General features: G+C 45.8%; 1 pseudogene; it reads left to right on the top strand.

Annotated features, from left to right (window-relative positions):
• Positions 1-2,410: 2,410 nt before the first annotated feature.
• Positions 2,411-20,658, top strand: part of LOC115283374 — a 33,682-nt pseudogene continuing 15,434 nt past the window's right edge.

A 20,658-nucleotide genomic window follows, 5' to 3' on the forward strand; every position in this document is an offset into this window, starting at 1 on the left:
AAAAAATAGTTGTTGATACAGGCGGCATGTCACAAGTGAGTTACAGATATGCTGGGACCTTACTGAGCCTCAAACCTCAGGGGGAAGGCTGCCCCGAGGCCTGGGGTACAGAAAACCCTCTATCAATTGCCTCTGGACAAGGGCATCCTCTTCGATCTGCCCCAGCATGTTAGGCAAATAGTATAAGTAGTCTTTGGGTGCTATGATATGGGGAAGAAAAACACCCAGAAAGGATTTCCCTAAAGAAATGCCATGTTTCTCAACTTTTTCTGTATTTCTTAATAAGAACCTGGGCCTGATGGGGGGAGAAGGGTGGGGGATCACCTACTGTTGGCAGATTTGGGGCTTTCTGTAAGAAAAGGGTGCGGAGCTGGCTAGGAAAGGGTGCCCTAGGTAAATGGGAGGGCAGCCAGCTCCGACTATGGGAATCCACTCGGAGATTTCCTTTACCCTGCAGAGAATTATGTTTATTCACCTGGAAAGCAGAAACTGTTGCTAACTGGAGCAGAAAAGTAATTTCCATTTGGATGTGGCAAAAGAAGACCAGGGCATCAGAAGAGGAAGCCGCCTATAACAGAGACAGGATCACCCATGCCTGCGTTTCCAGACGCAGAAACCTGGTCCGGGAGGAACGCTAAGACCCGAGGAGGCCACCTGGGAGGTACCAGAGGCGTGTGGAAATCAGATTATCGTAAGCCTGTCTTTGGTCAGATTTTAACAGCTCCTGACTAGGCTTCTCGAAGCTTGTCTTATTTCTGTGACCTAACTATCTCTGGAAAAGGTTAGGACATCCATCCTTCCCAGAATCTAGAGACTGCGCAGCTGAAGGATGTTTCTCAGGATCCACTTTGCCACCAAGAGTCCTTTCTGGTGTCTTCATTCAAGTTGCTCAAAGCAGGCCCTGAGACAACGAACATGAGTGTATGTCATTTCTTCAGGAGCGGCAGAGAGCGCTGCCAGGGGGTGGGGCGGGAAAGAGAAGGAAGGAGGTGACTGAAGGATGCGTCACCAAGCAGGTTACCACTCAGGACATCGAGAGCTACCCAGGGGGACACTGAGGCACAGAGAAACTCCCTGCTAGTTTCCACCAACCACTGACTCTCAGAGCACAGCCCAGGAGCTGGGCTTGTGGCCCAGTGTAACGTGGAACTCGTGGTCACCAAGGGCGCTGCCTATGTTGGCTGTTCAGATAGCGTCACTCGTGGTCCACCCAGAGAAAGGCCGTGGTTGGAGGAGCCTGGCACTGCCCTGCCGAGGACTCAGGCATCTGCGCCCATGTGCTATCTCAGGCCACCCGCATCTGGCAACAGAAGCCAGAGCCTCTGGCCACAGCTGTCAGGTCTGATTTGTAGGCTGCTCTGTCTCTAACCTGGAGGAGACACAGTGGCCAAGGAAAGTGGGTCACTCGGCTCTTGGCAGATGTTTCTCAACTGTCTGGCCATCCTCATGAAATGACAGTAGGGGCTGTGGTCCTTCCTGCCTTCTCACCCCTGAGACACAAGATGGGGTAGCACAGTGATTAAGACCGTGTATGTGCAGAGGCGCCTGGGTGGCTCAGTCAGTTAAGTGTCCTACTGTTGGTTTTGCTCAGGTCATAATCTCATGGTTCGTGAGTTCGAGCCCCACACTGGGCTCTATGCTGTCAGTGCAGAGCCTGCTTGGGATTCTCTCTCTCTCTCTCTCTCTCTCTCTCTCTCTCTCTCTCTCCCTCTCTCTCTCTGGCCTTCCCTCTCTTGTACTCTTGTTCTCTCTCTCAAAATAAATAAGTAAACTTAAAAAAAGAGTATGTATATATGTGTGTGTGCGTGTGCGTTTGCACACACATGCATGTGTATACACACTTCCTCTGGGGTTAAACTCTCTGTGCCCCGTGTCACTCTCCCGATACCACCTCAGAGACTGGTGCAAGGATAAAGTTATAGAAACATCTAAGACCTTCTAAGAGCACCTAGCAAATGATTGGCAACCGGTGACATTTGCATTCTGCTTGTGAGATAACGAAAACCCTGAAAGTGGGGAGACACAACCAAGGTCACAGGCAAGTTGGATTTGCAGCCCAAAAGAACTGTGCCCGACGGCAGCCCCCACCCAGCCCCTAGCCCAGCAGCCCCCCGCCCCCCTCAGACACACATTTGGAGTCAACCGTCATTGGGATTCTCATGGTTAACCCCCAATCCTTGTAAGCACTCCAGCTCTGGAGCCTGGATTTCTGCATTGACTTCGCTGCAGCCAAAATTCTGAACCTGTAACTCAAGCCTGACTCTTTCCTGGTTCCACATCCTTGTGCCCCAATTCCTGTGCCACAGCTTTCTCACATGGGTCCCGTCCCCCTTCCTTTGTGCATTCAGCATGATGCTTGGCACCGGGTAGGTAACTGGGCAGGAGGCGTTGGTGCACTAGTCTCTGCTTCATGGCTGAGTCTAAGGATCGAGACCAGGACCGCTACCTGGTAGCAGAGCCAGTGACAGGAGACTGCTCCCCACTGCTGGACCCCTGGTGGCATATCCGGTTTTCTTGGAGCTTCCACGTGCAAGCCACTACGGCTTCCTGGGCCCCATACTTTGTTTCAGCTACATTGTCCCAATTCCCGGGTGTTTGCCTGGCTGAAGACCAGAAGCAGCTGCGACATCCGGTGCCAGACTCAGCTTCCAGGATACACCATCTCTAGCCGCGCCTGCAGCTGGGCCGGCACCCCGAAAATCGCCCTGGCCCAGCAGGTGTATCTGCAGCCTCTTCTATTTGGGGCTGGAGCTCCTGGTCGGGCAGCACCTCAGACCGCTCTGGCTGCACTCTTCCCATTTCTTCTCCACAAATGGAAAGAAACTGCCTCTGACTTGGTGTCCAATTCCAAATTCAGAAACTCTTGTCCATGCAGCCAGACACTGGCTGATTCTGAAACCACTGCATTTATAGATTAAGTTCAAACTAGAGTCATCATCAAGGCCCTACAACATATGTCTGTGTAAACTCCCCATTAATTCATTTCATCACCAATTCAGGGTGCCAGAGGTAGGAAAATTAATAAGTCACATCCATTATCTACTGATGGAGAAGGCAGATGTATAAGCAAATAGCTATTATACGAGGTTATAAACGTTAAAATACAAGTATCATTAAAATGCTATGGGAATGTCAGTAAAGGAGTAATTAATCCTATGGGGAAGGGTCAAAGAAAGCTTCAAAATGGAGATTATGTCTGAGCTAAGCTTGAAGGTTGGGTAGGAGCATGTCAGCTGGAGAAAGGAGAAAAGGCACTAGACTCTGTCTTTAGCTTCCATTTGCACCCGAGGTCAACAGGGTTCCGTTAGCCACATCTCTTGTGTTTGCGAGCCCTACCTGCATCCATCCATCCAAGTTCTCTCTTTTGCTTTTTCTCTCTCCTCCTTCCTGTCTTCAGTCCCCCGGGTGCCCTCACGATCCCCCAGAGGTACCCTCTGGAAGGTTGTATAAGCGGTATCCTTAAATATTCTTTTGTTCTTGTGTTGTACACAGTGTCCTGTTAGGCATGCGTGTTTTTAATTTACATAAGAGGTATTGTGCTGTGTCGTTTCCTTTCTTACACTGTTCACTCAGCACTCTTTTTAAAGATCTATGCATTTGCTCTACGGGCATTTCGTTTTTCCTTCTAAGTGCAGCATAGCATTCTATGGTGTGCGCACACCTCATTTTTCCCATCATCTCCCTTAATAATGGACACTGGGGTGACTTAATAGCTCTCTTCTTCCATAAAGAACATCCCCACATATGTCCTCTTACAAAACCGTGTGGGGATTTTTCTCGGCGGGATTGCTCAGTGATGACCATCCACATACTATTTTACAACTTTACCAAATTGCTTTCAAGATGCGTGTCCTCAGCCAAGATTTATTGAGCACAAACCTCCGGCCAGGTGCTATTCTATCCACAGGGGATTTAGCCGTGAAGGAAGTCCTTGCCTTCAGCGAGCTTACGGTCAAATGCGGGAGGCAGCAATGAACTCCTAAGTGCACAATGAAAAACCACGTAGTGAAAAGTGTCGTGAAGAAAATAAAGCAGGCTAGGTAGGGACAGAGAGTGACAGGGAATGCTATTTTAGGTAAGATCATCAGAAAAGGCCTCTCTGGGGGGTGCTGTTCCATGGGTTGTCTGATCATCTGAAAGAAGTGAGGGAGTGAGCTATGTATTGGGTCCGGAGAAGAACATTCCAGGGAATAGCCAGGCTCCCAAGCAGGAGTGTGTTGGGTGTGCATGAGCAGGAGGACAGGGTTCGGGTTGTTCAACCAAGGATTTAAGTTTAACAATAATGCTAGTAAAATGCTTAGCGCTGTGCTCAGTTTTGACAGGCCACCACAATTATCAGATTGCCAGGATTAGATGGGATTCGAAACCAGCGAGTCGGGTAGGTGCCTGGATTGGGATAACGGTAGTGGGATTTTGGTTCAGAGTTTAGACAGTCCTAGCTGGCTTTTTTAATTGTTTTGTCTTCATGAGAGTTTTCTGAATGGATGGCTGTCATCCATGTTTCTCACCATTAGAAAGTGCACCCAGAGTATGATCCTTACAAAAGAGTGAGCTCCTTCAAGGGCTGAGGAGGCACTCAGAAAATAAGCTGGACCAAAGTGCATCCTTTGCTTCCTGGGAGCTTAAAGAGAACAGCATCCTGGCAGGGTGTCCGAGCTAAATGCCCAAACGATCAGCTAATTACTTGGGTCTGAGCACAGCTGAACAAATCCACCTTTCCAAGTCACTGTCAGAGGCTTGAGCAACTTCATTCTGGCTGGATTTCAGCACCGCACACCAAGAACCAGATGACCGGGGCCAGGCGGGGCATTTCTCACTTACCTGCTTCTTTCTGTTAAAAAGAGAGAGAGAGAGAGAGAGAGAGAGAGAGAGAGAGAGAGAGAGAGAGAGAGAGAGAAATACTACAGTGCAATCTGCTCTCCTACGTACGGGTCTGGTGAGGGACGGAGACAATGTGCAGTACATTCAGCCTCGCTAGAAATCACAACTGTGCAATTATAAACAGAAACGAGAGATCACTCTTCATCTGCCAGGTTGGCAAGCATTAAAAAGATAGAAGGATCAACGATATCTAGAATCGGGGAGAGCGGGGGGAATTGGGCACTGCTGTACGCTCTCGGTGGGAGTTTTAATTGGCAGTCATTTTGGAGGCAATTTGGCAGCTTCCGGCAACATTTAAAGTGGTCATAGTCGTTGGCCCGGCAAAGCCCTCTTCCAGCCTGAGAAACTATCCTGTAGATCTATCTGCCCCTCTACCCAGATATATGCATAGCTAGCTAGCTATTGATAGCTAGATAGATAGAGTGAAAAATGCAATCGATCTAAATGCCCATCCATAGGGGTGTTGTTAAATAAATAAATTATGGCATGCCTGTACAATGGAGTCTTTGACGGATGTATTGCTGGGGAAGGATGTTCAAGATATATGATCACGAAATAAAAGCAAGCTCTGGATGATATGCAGGATAGAATCTCATTAATATAAAAATAGAAATCTATATGTGTTCATTTACGTGTGCAAATACTTTCCTACGCAGTCTGAAAGGGCACACTCCGACTGTTAACTCCAGCCGCTCCCCAGGGAGGGCGACGGGAACGAGGGAAGGGTACTTTGAAAGGTTCCTCTCTGTGTACGTCTAAGGTAGCATTCATGTTTGGTAGGTGCCTTTAAAGGCGATTTTATCAGAAAACCAGAAAATCGGGGACCTCACGGCATTTGTGTTTAATGTGCTTTCTCTTCCTCCTCTTCAGCACCATCCTGATCATCATTTTCAAACCCCTGAGCCTTTTCTCTTCCTTGGCGCATGACAAAGCCTCAATCCTAAGCATGCTCTTTACTGTGGCTGATAGCTCTGTCAGCTCTTAATTATTCATGCTAATGGAAGGGGCTGGAGGCGCAGATAATGCAAAATCAAGAGGAGTAAATCTTTCAGAGCCTCTGTCTACTCCTCTCCTGGGTCCCGCGGGAACACCTTGCATCCTGGAGGTATTTACTCAGCAATAAATATTGATTGATATGGATTGATATTTGTCTCTGCAATTTCAAATCGCCCCATCCTCAGACGTGTGCATACACACCTCTGGACAGTGGCTTCCTCGCATCTGTCCCTGCCTGGCCTTGCCCACGAGGACTGGCAAGCCCCAGGCATGAGCCACCAGCGGGTTATTCTGTTCCCAGATACCACAGAGGTGACAGGAGTCCTCATTGTTACTTGTTTTTATTTTTTTTAACCTAAACTGATCGGTATGTCCACCTGGGGCCCCACCTCCCAGTGGGTTTTCATCCAACTAATGCTCAGCGCAAACAAGCCAGAACCAAGACCTCACAGCGTTAAACCGGCGACAATAAAAATAGATACCGACAATCCCGACTATTGACGAGGGTAAGGAGCAACTGAAACCCATTTGCCGGTGGGAATGTAAAATGCTCCAACCACTTTGGAAAACCATCAGTTTCTTACAGTTGTACATCTTAACCACACGACCCAGCAAATCCAGTCCCAGGCTTGCACCCAGGAGAAAGGAAAATAGAGGTCCACCCTAAGACTTGTACACAAACGCTCCTAGCAGCTTTCTTTCCGAGAGCCCCAAACAAGAAGCACCTCAAATGTGCATCAGCGGGTGAATAGGATTATGAAGTTCTAGAATCAGCAAGACTACTGGGCAGTGTCATTCAGGGGCATGGGGAGAATTGATTGGAAAGGGGCGTGAGAAATCTTTCTGGGATGATGGAAATGTTCTGGCTCTTGACAAAACTCATGAAACTGAACAGGTAGCACATCTGTAGTTTGCTCGGGCCGTCATAACAAAATGCCACAGACTGGGGGGTAGGGGAGCTTAAACAGCAGTAATTTGTTTTCTCGAGTTCTGGAACCTGGAAGTCCAAGACCAAGGTGTGACCAGGATTGGTTTCTTCTGAGGCCTCTCTCCTTGGCCTGCAGACAGTTGCCTTCTGCTGTGTCCTCGAATATTGCTCCCAATCTCTTCTTATAAGGACACCATCATATTGGAATAGGGCCCATGCTAACCTCAATTTAACGTAATCACCTTTTGAAGGTACCATCTTCAAATACAGTCACATTCTGAGATCCTGAGGGATAGGTCTCTGACATATGAATGGAGAGGGAGTATATAATTCAGCCCATAATAATTGCGCATTTTGTCAAATGGAAGCTGTTCCTCGATGAAACAGGAATAAAATACAGGGAAGTGGGGCACCTGGGTGGCTCAGTCGGTTAAGCATCCGACTTCGGCTCAGGTCATGATCTCACAGTTTTTGGATTTGAGCCCTGAGTCGGGCTCTGTGCCGACAGCTCAGAGCTTGGAGCCTGCTTTGGATTCTGTGTCTGCCTCTCTTTCTGCCCCTCCCCTGCTCGATCTCTGTCTCTGTCTCTCTCTCTCAAAATAAAATAAAGACATAAAATAAAATACAGGGAAGTAACCCTCTCCCGACCTCCCCGCCGTATTCCTGGAAGCAGAGGAGGGGACCCGGTGAACAGTGAGGCTCTCTGCCCTATAGCGTTACAGGCACAGTAAGTGAGATACACCACCATAACAGCCAATTTTACTGAATGGAGGCCCTTTAAGTGTATCAACTGATTTAATCTTTCCAAACATAGTGTGAAGTATTCTTACTCCCATTTTATAAATGAGGAGCCAAGGCACAGAGAGCCTAAGTAAGTGACTCAAGGTCACCCAGCTAGAAAGTGGCCAAGCCAGAATTTTAACCCAAGCAGATTGTGCCCAGAGCCTGCATGAAACATCACACATCTCTGTGTCCACTGGCTAGAGAAAAGGTCACAGCTAGGCGGTACTTGGGAAAGCAGATGGGTCCTGGAGTCAGGAGGGTCTCCTAAAGGAGAACACAGCTACTCCAGGTTACAGACTGAAGGGGGTCCCTGGGAGAAATTAGCTGATCTCTGTGTTGCCTAACTTAGTGCTCTCAACACATAGTAACTCCTCAATATTATTTTGTGGATATATTTTTAGATTTTTTAAAGGTTATTTATTTTTGAGAGAGAGAGAGCAGGTGAGGGGCAGAGAGAGAGAGAGACAGAATCAGAAGCAGGCTCTGTGCTGTCAGCACAGAACCCGATGTGGGGCTCAAACCCACAGAACTGTGAGATCATGACCTGAGCTGAAATCAGGAGCTGGACACTTACCCAACTGAGCCACCCAGGTGCCCTAATAATATTTTTGAGTATGCTTGATAGGTTTCTCTGCCTGCTACATGCAGGTCTACTTTTCAGGAAATCTAGCCCCATCAATAACCACGCAGTCCTTAAGTGGTGTGTGTGTGTGTGTGTGTGTGTGTGTGTGTGTGTGTGTGTGTATAAATGTTTCATTGAAGTATAACGTGTATATAGAAAAGTGCACAAATTCCCCTTCACACCCCTTTCCAGACATCATCCCTGCTGCCAAGGGTAACCATAGCCTTACTTTTAAAGAGCATGGATTGGTTTTGTCACCTTGTATCAGTTTCCCAGAGATGCCATAACAAAATATCACAAACAGGGGGGCTTCAAACAATTGCCTTACAGTTCTGGAGGCTGGAAGACCAAAATCAAGTTGTGGAAAGAACCATGATCCCTCTGAAACCTGGAGGAGAAGATCCTTCCTTACCTCTCCCTAGCTTCTGGTGGTGAGCAGCAAGTCTTGGTGATCCTTGGTTTATCACGGCATCACCTCAGTGTCTGCCACCACTGTCACATGGCCTTCTCCCCTAATGTATCTGTGTCTCTGTGTCTCTTCTCTTAGCAAGGACACCACTCATCCTGGATTAAGTGTCTTCCCTACGCTGGTATGACCTCATCTTCGCTATCTGCAACCACGCTATTTCCAAATAAGGTCACATTCTGAGGTATTGGGGATGAGGACTCCAATGCGTATGTCTTTTTGAGGGGACATGATTCAACAGCTCATAACACCATCCAGAAGGAAAACAGAGTCGTACAGTATGACATCTTGTGGCTCGCTTCTTTCGCTCCATGCAGTTGGCAAGATTTGTTCATGTTATAATACGTACTTGTAGTTAGTTCACTCTCTTTGCTGTATCGTATTCCATTTTGTGCACTACGATCATTTAGCTATCCATTCTATTGTTGAGGGGCATTTGGGTAGTTTCCTATCTGATGCTAGTATGATTTGTGTTGCTATGGATACTCAAGTGTATGTATTCTGGCTAACTTATGTGTGCCTTCCTGATGGTATATGTGTCGGGATAGAATGGCTGGGTCACAAGGCAGGCATATGGTCAGCTCTTGTAGATACTGGCAAATGGCATTCCAGAGGGATTTGACCAGTCTGCCCCCCACCAGTAGTGTCTGAGAGTCCTGATTTCTCCCCTGCCAGCACGTGGCATTGTCTTTCTTTTTCGTTTTAGCTCTTCTGATGGGTGTGTGTTGATGCCACGCCATGTTTGTTAATTTGCTTCCTTTTGTTTTTCATTCCAGCTTCCCATCTCTCTTTGATCATCTTGGATGCTTCCTCCTCTCTTCATCACCCATTACCACAACTAGCATCTCAAAATCTCTTCCTTACAGTCAGATGTCTTGATCTACAGGGAAACCAGTGTCTTTCCCCATTTATCATCCTCTTACAGAAGAATTTCTCTTGCAGCATCTTTGAACTGCCTCTGAACTCACGTTGCAAAGGAATCCATGCCTGTTTGTTGATTATTTGGGGTTTTTTTAATGCCTTCAGAGCACAACTGGAACATGAAGTTGGAGAGCAAGACGCTTGCCATAACAAATTTATAGAGTCTGTAGTGCATACAAATCTACTTGTAACAAAGTAATCCCCCAACTTTGCTCTATGGCTGTCTCTCTTATTGTATGATTGTTAAATGCATTTCATGGTGCAATTATGTTACAGTGTCAGATCGCTAATGGAGATAAAGCAGTTCCTGAACATAGCGGGTGGATATGAGGAGGCAGCCATTCCCTGTTTAAATTGTTACCACTCGCCCCTTTCCTTCCTCCTGCCTGCCTCTCTGTCTAAAATGTAGCAAGTTTGTATCTACTGTGATTTTACAAGGAAGAAAAATGGTATCCTGGAAAAGACAGGGCTGAGGGGAGGGTCAGTCACCATAACTCCAAGTCTGGTCCTGCCACTTGCTGGGGATATGAGAGAGGGGCAGGGAGCTGGGCAAATGGGCATCTTTGAGGAAGCAGGTGACTTAAGAAGAGTGGGATGCATCAGGGCCAGAGACCTGAAGCCAACGATGGATTGAAGTTTTCATGTATTCTGGGCTTGTGCTCCATCAAGTGTTCTGTGAAGTCCCTTTGAAGAGGTTAGTCTGTCTAGGGTACAACCGGGACTTGGGTTGGAGATATAAAGAGGAGGCATCTCCTCTGGGGCCATGAGTTAACATGGCTAAAGAGTGCTGGCATCTCGGACCAGCTTCTTCTCCATCTCCAAGTGTTACCAACTGGAAATGATAGAGAAGGAAGGGCAATCACCTACCAATTCTCAGATGTGAACCTGTGTTGTTTCCAAAACTGGTCTCACATGAGTGAGACTCTTGATATTTGACACTTTTTAAATGTTTCTTTATTTTTGAGAGAGAGAGAGAGAGAGACAGAGAGAGAGACAGAGTATGAGCAGGGGAGGAACAGAGATGAGGGAGAGGGAGACACAGAATCAGAAGCGGGCTCCAGGCTCTGAGCTAGCTGTCAGCACAGAGCCTGGCTCAGGGCTTGAACCCATGAACCATGAGATCACGACCTGAGCTGAAGTCAGATTCTTAACCAACTGAGCCACACAGGCGCCCTGACATTTGACATTTATTGACTGTCCCAGAGCATTTGGTAAGATAGAGATTACAAATAAATAGATCCTAACCTGGCCTCTTATGGACTTTTTATTAAGCATTTACCAAGAACCTCACATCTGTGCAGGGGATCTCAGAGCCATCCACACCCATCCACAGCCCTGACAAATGAGGACTGCCAAGCCTTAAGGTAAGTAGAATGAAGACTTCCCTCAATAGGCCCAACAGACCAATGCCAGACCATGTTCATAACAGAGTTATACTCTTTTTGCCATTTACCTTGGCTTTAGCTTCCTGTCTGGAAGTAGCTGGTCTCTGTGATTTGTTTAGGTGGGACTTCCCCAAGCATTGTGTTCTTGTATTTATCTTCCAACGGTGGAAGAATAATAGAGTTTGAGGAGAAGCTGCAGAGCAGTGACCCCTTCATGTAGGAAAGCATTGGAAGGATGCTTTAAGGGCTTGGCTTGAGGTGCAGGGCCAAGAGGGCATTGCGGAGGAGTTGACTGAGGAAGAGAGGAACCAGAGACAATTTAGGCTTCTCTGTGGCTGGTTTCAACTCTAAGAAATTGGGTGGCTATGCGAGGAGCATCCCTTGAAGGGAGGGAATGATTGAGGGCTCTTGTCATACTGTGGCTGATAGGAAAAGGTGGTGGAGAATTGACATCTGGGTTAACTTTCAGCCTACAAACTGAGCACTGCCCACCTAGCTTGAGGCAGACCACCACCTAATATCAGCGGGAAAGGCTAGAAAGCCACCTCACAGTTGATACTTCTCACATATGTCAAGATATCAACTGTAAAGTTGCCAGAAATCAGTGTCAGTTTTCTCACTGACGTTCTTCTATGATTAACTCAATGACTGGTAAGTGGACTAAGTTGTACGAATCTACGTTTTTGTTTTCCCACATGGGAATAAGTAGAGTCATTTTCAGTTAAACAGATGCTATTCAGAAACATTTTTTTTTTAAACTGTGAATTGGCAAGAGTTTGTCACCATTCTACTCATCCACCATGGACAATGGTGGCCACTCTTGGGCCTCTAGTATCATTACTGGAACAACCGGGAACAACCACTCATGTATTCTGAGTTGGTCACTGATCTAAGAGCTTGCAGTAGATGCCATGGTGGTTGCCAATACTTCACCCCTCCAAAGAGCCACGCCTTTTGCCATGTGACTTTGCAGTGCCTCCCCTCTCCACTGATAATGGAATTGGCTCCATGACTTCCTATGGCTAATGAGATCCTGGCAGACATGATGCTGACAAAGGCTTGAAATGGACTGTGCTATCAGGCTTGCCTTCTCATGTGGTGACTGCAGCCCCTTTATCCTGGCCTCAGAATTAAAACACGTGGAGCAGATCTGAATACTTTCCTGTAGCGTAGATTCAAGCTCACCTGAACCTGAAACTTAAAGTGGATCCACTCAGCAGAGCCTAGCCTGGGTCCACTGGTCCACAGATGCTGCAGATCCATAAAATGTGAGGTGGAATGGTCATTTTGTTGGTCATTAAGTTTGAAGATGTATAGTAATAGCTGAAAGGCACAGAACTTCTGTTTTAATGTTTATTTTATTTTGAAAGAGAGGGCACAAGCAGGGGAGTGAGGGAGAGAGAGAAAGAGAGAGAGAAGACCAAGCAGGCTCTGCACCACAAGTGCAGAGCCTGACATGGGGCTCCATCTCACAAACAGCGAGATCATAACCTGAGCTGAAATCAAGTCAGACGCTCAACTGACTGAGTAAGTTAGTTAACCTAAGAATGAGTTTCCACATCTGCAAAATGGGAATAATAAGAGTGCCCAGGTATGGCATTATTGAGTTAAGATCATCGCTGAGAAATGTCCAGAATGGTAACTCAAACACAGGTGTGTGGGATTCCAAGGCTTGTGATATTAGCAACGATGTTTTCTTCAAGTACAATCCTACAAGGTCTAGGGCAGAGAGAGAGCAGCTGCCTTCATTTCCTACAGCACTTAAATGTCATCCAACTGATTCACTGTTTCTGTATCACTGGACAAAATTCGAGATCTTGAGATTTTATACCTGTCCCCTCTTCTCCCCAGCAGATGGGTCCTGTTCTTAAGAAAACTAGAGCCTACATTGCTGTTGACTTTTCAGAGTGTGGGGAAATTCTTTGATCATGTATTTGCTACAGAACATTGGCCATTTACTTACCAAGAGATGTAGGGGCAAGAAGGTTATATCCCCCGGCACTTGAAGTTCAACTGGTAGTGATGACAAGAAACCTCTGGAGCCTTAATCCAAGTCAGTGGAAAGCTATGATTTGTTTTATAATATATCCATCTCACTATAATTTTCTAGGAATTTGTGGAGTATGTAAAGCCACTTGGCTTTACTTTTATTGGCTTAGAATGTGGGCTTTGGAGACAGATGACTGAATTCAGTAACTACATGACTTTGGTAAGTTATTTAACCTTTTTGTGCCTCAGTTTTTTCACCTATATGATAGAGATAATAATACTTCCGCCTTCTGGGTGGCACGTGGGTAAAATGAGGTAATGCATATAAAGTAGTTACTTAACACAGTATTTGGGTTTAAGATAGTTTGGGCTACAACTGACAGAGATATTGAGTCCAAATGGCTGAAACACTTAGAAAATGTATCATCTCATATGGTCCAGTGAAAGAAGAGAGCTCCAGATGTGTTCCAGCCAGGGCTCTGGTCCTGATACATGAGCCATTCTCTGTGTGTGATTTTCCTTAGGTTGGGCCCTGTAGAAGCAAGATAGCTCCTGGCCTCAACTAGGGCAGTGGGATCGCTTGACTGTGGCCAGTGGAAGAGAAAGCACAAACCACTCTCAAATATGAAAAAAAAAAAATTCCTTCCTTTAAATCTCATTGAGCCAACCTTAGGTTACCGTCCTCTCCCTGAATCAGTAACAGTTGCCAAGAGAGTGTTCTGTGGCCAATGGATTTAGTTTGTGTGTGCGAACCAATCAGGAGAAAAGAGGACTGGACTATGTTGATTGCGCCACATGAGTCTAGATTCATCTATGATGCTGGAATTAGAGGCCACCCTCTCCTAAGTTACATGGTATGGGTGGGGAAGGAGTGATTGCTTGGACAAGAGCAAGATCTTACAAGAAAAGGGGAAGATGGGAGTAGATTTGAAGAAATTCAACAGTGGGATCAGCAGACAAAGCAGGGGCTTGATAGTTGCCAGCTTTGCTATTCTCCTCTTGCAACCAAAGATTGTTGTTGTATTTTATTGTATCAGTGAGTTTTGGTGTTTTACAATAAGGCAACTGATATCTGGCCTTTACCCACACCCTGAAAGACAAATTTAGGAACTCTGGAGTGACAAATTATTTACACTGAAAGCTTGTCTTGCCTCTTCTCTTTTGGAAATGAATCTACCTGGAAAACAAATTCCAAGGACCTGTGAAGACTTGGTTGGTCTAAACTCCATTTTTTGTGTCAATGTCACCTTGAAAAGGCAAAGTTGATCATGCACAGCAAATTTTCCCTCCTGGGACCAAGCAATATTTTCCTTCAAAAATATTACACTTCAACCATTTTTGTACAAAACCTTGGCACTCTATGGTGGACATCTATTGTTTCTGCCCACTCATCTACCTTTCCTTTTTTCCACCTAACAGAGCCTCCATGCCCTTGGGAAACCAATTCTATGTGATTCAGATAAAGCTGACCTCGTCTACACACACACACACACACACACACACACACACACACACACACACACGAGCCAGGGTAAGCATTCAGGAAACATCATATCTTCCTTTGGAGAGAGTTATTAGTTCCAGGATGGGCACATGACTCAAGTCTAGCCATTCATTCACACTCTGTCCTGAAAATGTAAGCCTTAAACCTTGGCTTGAATGAGCAAGTATGAAAGGAGCCACAGCTAAATTTTTATATATAGTCCAGTGCCTGGGAAATACACTTTATGCATTCTCTTTATTTACATCCAGAGGTGACGTGGTTTCCATCAGCCACAAGTTCTGATTGTCTTGATTATTTAAGCTCTGTGAACTACTCAAAATTTCTCTAATAAAAACTTATACAGAAACAAAAAAAATGCTCTAGGTTGACTTGTGTTTCCCCAAAATACATATGTTGAAGCTCTAACCCCTTTGTGTGATTGCATTTGGAGATAGGACTTTTAGGAGGTGATTGACGTTAAATGAAGTCATAAGGGTGGGATCCTAACCGAATAGGACTGGTTGCATTCTAAGGAGGAGAGAGGAAGAGATATCTCCCCATACACATGCATGGAGGAAAGACCATTTGACCACACAATAAGGAGGCCGCCATCAGGAAGCCAAGAAGAGCATCCTGACCAGAACCAACCATACTGGTGCCGTGAACTCAGACTTCTGGCCTCCAGTATGGCAAAGAAGAAATTTCTGATGTTTAAGCCACCCGGTCTGGTATTTTCTTATAGCAGCCTGAGCAAATTGAGACAAATATCATCTTCCCTCCTTACGCATCAATGTCTATTACTTGCCAAGCAAATAAGTCCTCATTTTGGAGTGGCACAGCCGCTGGTGAAATTGTCACCCTCTGTATCTTCAGATACAGGCAATGTGCCTATGCACACAATCTACTGGGCTTAGTGGGACAAGATCAGGATGTTGCACTGTGGGAACAACTTTTTGTAGCTTTCTCCAAGGTCCTACAAAAAAGCCTATTCTATCTGGAAGCCAAAAAGGAGGAGCATATATCTCTGGCTAAAAGGCATGATCCAGAGCCTTGAGAGACTGAAAAAAGTCCTATTTTATGCTCCACACTAAAGTTAGAGCTCACTAAGGCTAGGAAGAGGAAACCACAGTCGGGGGTAAAATCGGTCCCAGGAAGAGATCTGCGGAAAATGGGAAATTCTTGGCTCCTTCCAAATATCTCCAGATGAGTACTCTTTGCCTGACAAAGGTAATAATTATCCTCGGTGTAATGAGTCATTCACTCAAATTGAACGGAAGCTTTGAACTTGGAAGCAAGGGGTAGATTACCTGGGCTTCATAACCAGGCTGCTGTTTTTATTGCTGAAATGCTGAGGCCCAAATGGAAGCTGTTAGATTAAGAATGAAGGGTTACCTGCTCGCACACTGAGACCAATTATGAAACAAAAGATGCCACAGGGCTGGAGTTCAGGTCCAAGCACCATAACTCAACAAGGCCTTCAGCTTACATTAGAGCCACCGCTAGGTTTGTGGGGGCATCCATTCAACTGCTGTTTTGGAGGGGGATGGGGGCAAGCTATATGTACAAGTTAATTTTTTAAATATGCTCCAAAATTCTGGGACTCATGTGAGGTGGAGTAATTTATTGGCGAAGATTTAGGACGATGGGTATAGAGAGACACTTAGGTGTCTGTTAACTATCCAATCAGTGCCTATAAAGATTCTTCAGAGTGTCCTGACATCATCTCTTCCTGTTTCTATCCAGGAACCATTCTTGGTGTTCTTGGTTGCCAGATGTGTCACTCCTGAGTAATTTCCTATCTCTTGCGACAAGTAAAGTGTAGCACTAGTGTTATTACTCACAATGCCGGCATTCTTTGGAACCTGTTTTTATGGAAACTATATAGATCTTCTTGCCTTTTCAGTTCCCTCATACCACTTATTCCATTTATGCAAAGCTCGTTATGTTACCCAGGATGCTGCATCGCCCATAGTGCCACCACAAACACTCGTTTCCAGTGACTCTCCCAAAAGTCACTGCTGTGTTTCATTGATTATCATCACAAACACAAGTCTTACTGAGAATGCAAATGATAATCCGTTGTCTGGTCATGTTCAACTTACTGTTTAGAATTATATGGTTTACACAAGAGACTCTTAAATACAGAGAACAAACTGACGGGGGATGGGGGGATGGGGAAGAGGGGAAAGTGGGTGATGGGCATGGAGGAGGGCACTTGTTGGGATGAGCACTGGGTGTTGTAGGTAAGCCAATTTGACAACAAATTATATTCATTAAAAAAAAGAATTGTATCGTTTAAACACCAAACAACACATCTTCTGTCTATATCTTCCCTTGATCCCTTTCTAGAATACAACCTCTTTTGACGTTGACCTCACCCCTGCTTTTCACACATCACCACCAGTGGGGAGGATAGGTAAAAGGCCCACGGGGAGATAGAGAAGTCTCATTTGTGCAAGAGATGTCTGTCCCTTATTCTGCATGGCTTGAGGACAGTCCAGGAGAGCATGGTGTTGCATCCATTGAAGGTAAGAGAGGACCTAGATCAGAAAGATCTGATGACATCACAGAGCAACAGTCTAGGGAGCCCTTGAAGGAGGTGGGCATGTGCCCTCCTGGAGAACTAGGGATGGAGCCTGAAGAAGAGGTGGGTACCTACTCTGGGTGCCACCTGCAGGAGGCACACAGGGTGATGGTACTGTAGACTGCAGCCGGCCCTGTAGCCAGGACAAGGATACACTGTAGCTGACACATGACTGGCACCCGTGGCTCAAACTCAAAGGTCAGACATGAACTGTTGGTAGCCCAGAGCCCTGACCTCACCCTGTGTCCGGTATAAATGAGAGCCACCGAAATCAGTGGTGCCACACCATTCTGATGGCCCAGTCTTTGTGATGCTGCCAGAGAAATACCGTGCTGGCCTACAGAAAAGAGCTGCTCCCCAGACGGCCCTTCTGGAACGAGGCCAAAGACAATGCCATATGACAGAGCCTCAGGGTTCCTCAGAGCATCTGATCAATCCCTCTCCGGGGGTCAGGAGGAGTGTGGATGGTTGCAGAGTGCCCCAAAGGGGAGAAACAGAGACTCAAGCTCATGTACATCTTGGTCTGGGCTCAGGGGGCCTCATCCAGACAGATGGTGCAGCCAGCTCTGGAGGGTGGGTCCTAGTCACAGTTAGAGGACACAGAAAATGTTCAAGTAAGTGCTTCCAGTGACAAGGACCCATGCAGAACCAGGGTGGCAAGATGAGAGGCAGTGCCCAGAGACTATTCTGGACCAGTTCAGGCATTGGAGGATAGGAGTTAGAAAATTTCAAGGAAAGGACTTCAAAGCTGGGGTCTGTTGAAGCACTAAGATCAGAGTAGGGATCCTGCCTGCCCACATCTAAGGCCCACACAGGCTTTGATTACTAACCAGTTGTCTTGCTGAGAAATCCAATGGCTGGCCATTAATCAAGAGTTTTAATGACACTGGATTGCCACAGTACGTCCAGAGTTTGGGAAGCAGGGCTGTATGATTGTTTAGTGCCTAGGCAAGCCCAGACCCCTATAACTGTTCTGACAGGTGTCGAGCTGCCAAATGGATACATCTTCCAGAAATGAATTGGTTCTTATGCCCTCCTTAAGGACACCCATGGAAGACAATGGCCAAAAGAAGTTCTTGCAGGGTTCACAACTCTGAGCCACGTTCTCACTTCACAGAGCATGGAATTCTGCTGCCCACCTCCAAAAGGATATCTAACATGGGCTATGGTCCTTGCGTATTGTTCCCTCCTCTCCTCTTCCCAAGGAGAAGGAGCTTTTCTTGTGGTTTTCTTGTTTGCCTTTACAACTGATTATGGGGTACATTGTGGGTGGTTACATTTACCATTTACATGTGGGGTTCTTGACCTGGGGTCTACACATTTAAATGGCTTGTGACCTTGAATGGGAAAAGTCAGGTTTAGTTTCATTACTACTTAACTAAAGTTTAGCGTTTCCTTCCAATATCATTGAGGCCAACAGGCCACAATTGTATTAGCAGTACTTGTCACCAACGAATCATAGTGTTTTGTTTTGTTTTGTTTTATCATATGACGGTTGTGGTAGATGCTCAAAATGTCATTCGTGGATGTCACTTTTGAAATTGTGCTAGTTATTGGACCCACCCCTGGAACCATAATGTTTTGCTAAATGCATTTCAGTGTGACTCTGAGGAGTTCATAGGCTTTGCCAGACTGCCAGAGGTGTCCACAGTGTGGAAAGGTTTAAGAAAACAGTTTAGATGGAGGTGAGCAGCCTATGAAGAGCTATGTCCAGACCTGTCTCAGGGAGCAGAAACCCAGAACTTGGAGTTGAACTGAGTATCTAGACAAGACTTTGGTTTCTCTTTCTGAGGGGCTGAGTAGGTGTCTATTGTATGGGAAATTGATGCATTAAATGGTGTAAGGACATTTTTGGCATAATGTATATACTCTTGACTGCCAAGGGGTGGAGTGTAGTGCGAGTATGTTAGTCCTACTTCCCAAGACTCTTTTCGTCTTTCTACTGGAAATCGGATCCCCATTTCCTTTGAGGAACTAAAACTTAGTTGTGTCTACACCCACCTTGCTCTTCCCCTCCAACCCATGCCCTGGGGGTGTGCACATGAGTTAGGCTTGCCTAGTCAGAGCTTTCCATCCTGTTGGCCAGAAGGATTGCTTTAGAGCAGGACACATGTCCCAAAACAGACCAATCAGGTCTTCCCTGAGATACTTCTGCTGAAAAAATCTGGGTCACTTTTTGAGATTATGAGTTGCAAGGATGGAAAAACTAGAGCTGCTTGAAGCAATCTTTCCCAGCTTAGGAACAAAATTGTTTTCAGTGGGAGAGAATGAGTCCAATGAATAAAAAGCAAGGACAAAGAAAAGGGTCAGAGAGAGACAAGTAAGTTGAGTTCATTTCAGTTCCTTGAACTAATAAATCTCCCTTGATTTGCTTTTTCCTGGTTGAAAATGGGTCCCTGTCACTTGTGACCAGATGATTTCTGACTTATACATAGAAAGAGAGAGAGAGAGAGAGAAAAGAAGAGAGAGAGAGAATGTGTGTATATGTGTTATCCCAGCAAGCATTGAGAATGATTGAGAATTGCACTCCTATGTAATGGATAGTAGTAAGGTGTCTATTGTTTTTATTTATTTATTTTTTAAATATTTATTTATTTTTGAAAGAGAAAGACAGAGCACAAGTTAGGGAAGGACAGAGAGAGAGAGGGAGACACAGAATCCGAAGGAGGCTCCAGGCTCTGAGCTGTTGGCACAAAACCTGATACAGGGCTTGAATGCATGAGCCGTGAGATCATGACCTGAGCTGAAGTGGGAAGGCTTAACTAACTGAGCCACCCAGGCGCCCCTGTTTTTGTTTTTATTGATTAAGAAATGACACAATGATTCTATAATCCTCCCATTGTCACAGGGATAGAAAGTGACAAAGCCAGGAAAATAGGATTTGATCTGTCTTATCACCAAACCCATATTCTATATGAACTCAAATAGGATAGTGAGACCAGAAAAAAATCCTTTAGCATTTGGATTCCTCCAACTTACTTGGTGTTTTGCCTGGTGGATGAGAGGTGAGTGGACAAAGCCCAGCAAGAAATCTTGCTCAGAGATGCCTTCACCGTCACAATTCTCTTCTTGCCTTCTGACTTTCTCCCTTAGCCTAGTGCTGGACAGCCTTATGTTACAGCATTATGTTATCTTCTCTCGAAGGGCTTTGGAAGCCTAGGCTCTGTGATCTTTGTGGCCCCCCTTTCAAAAATTAAAATGCTTTTCTCTAGTTATTTGCTCCATCATTTCTGCTTTAGGGCAATAAATGCTGCGAGTTGAAATGGAGGATTCCTTTGAGAACCTGGGAATTTCTTTATTTTATGGTTCATTCTTCTGTCTTCCCTCCATCCCTCCCTTCCTTCCCTCCCTCCCTCCATTTCAAGCTGTGTAGTTATTTATTTTTTCCATTATGTTTTATCAGATATCTCTGTGTGTTTGCCGTAGGAGCAAGTTATTGAAATGCCACATATGTTTCCCACCCCAACCTTCCGCCAGGCTCTTCACGTTTCGCGCAGACTGCCTTCATACCGACTTTAAGGAAACCCGTGGTGGGGGTGACAGATGTGACACCACGGTGAGTTTGGAGAGGAGGGGTTCCATTGGCCTGAGACTGCCTGAGGATAGATCGCTGCCCGGAG

This window comes from Suricata suricatta, chromosome X (assembly GCF_006229205.1).
Source record: "Suricata suricatta isolate VVHF042 chromosome X, meerkat_22Aug2017_6uvM2_HiC, whole genome shotgun sequence".
NCBI lineage: Eukaryota > Metazoa > Chordata > Mammalia > Carnivora > Herpestidae > Suricata > Suricata suricatta.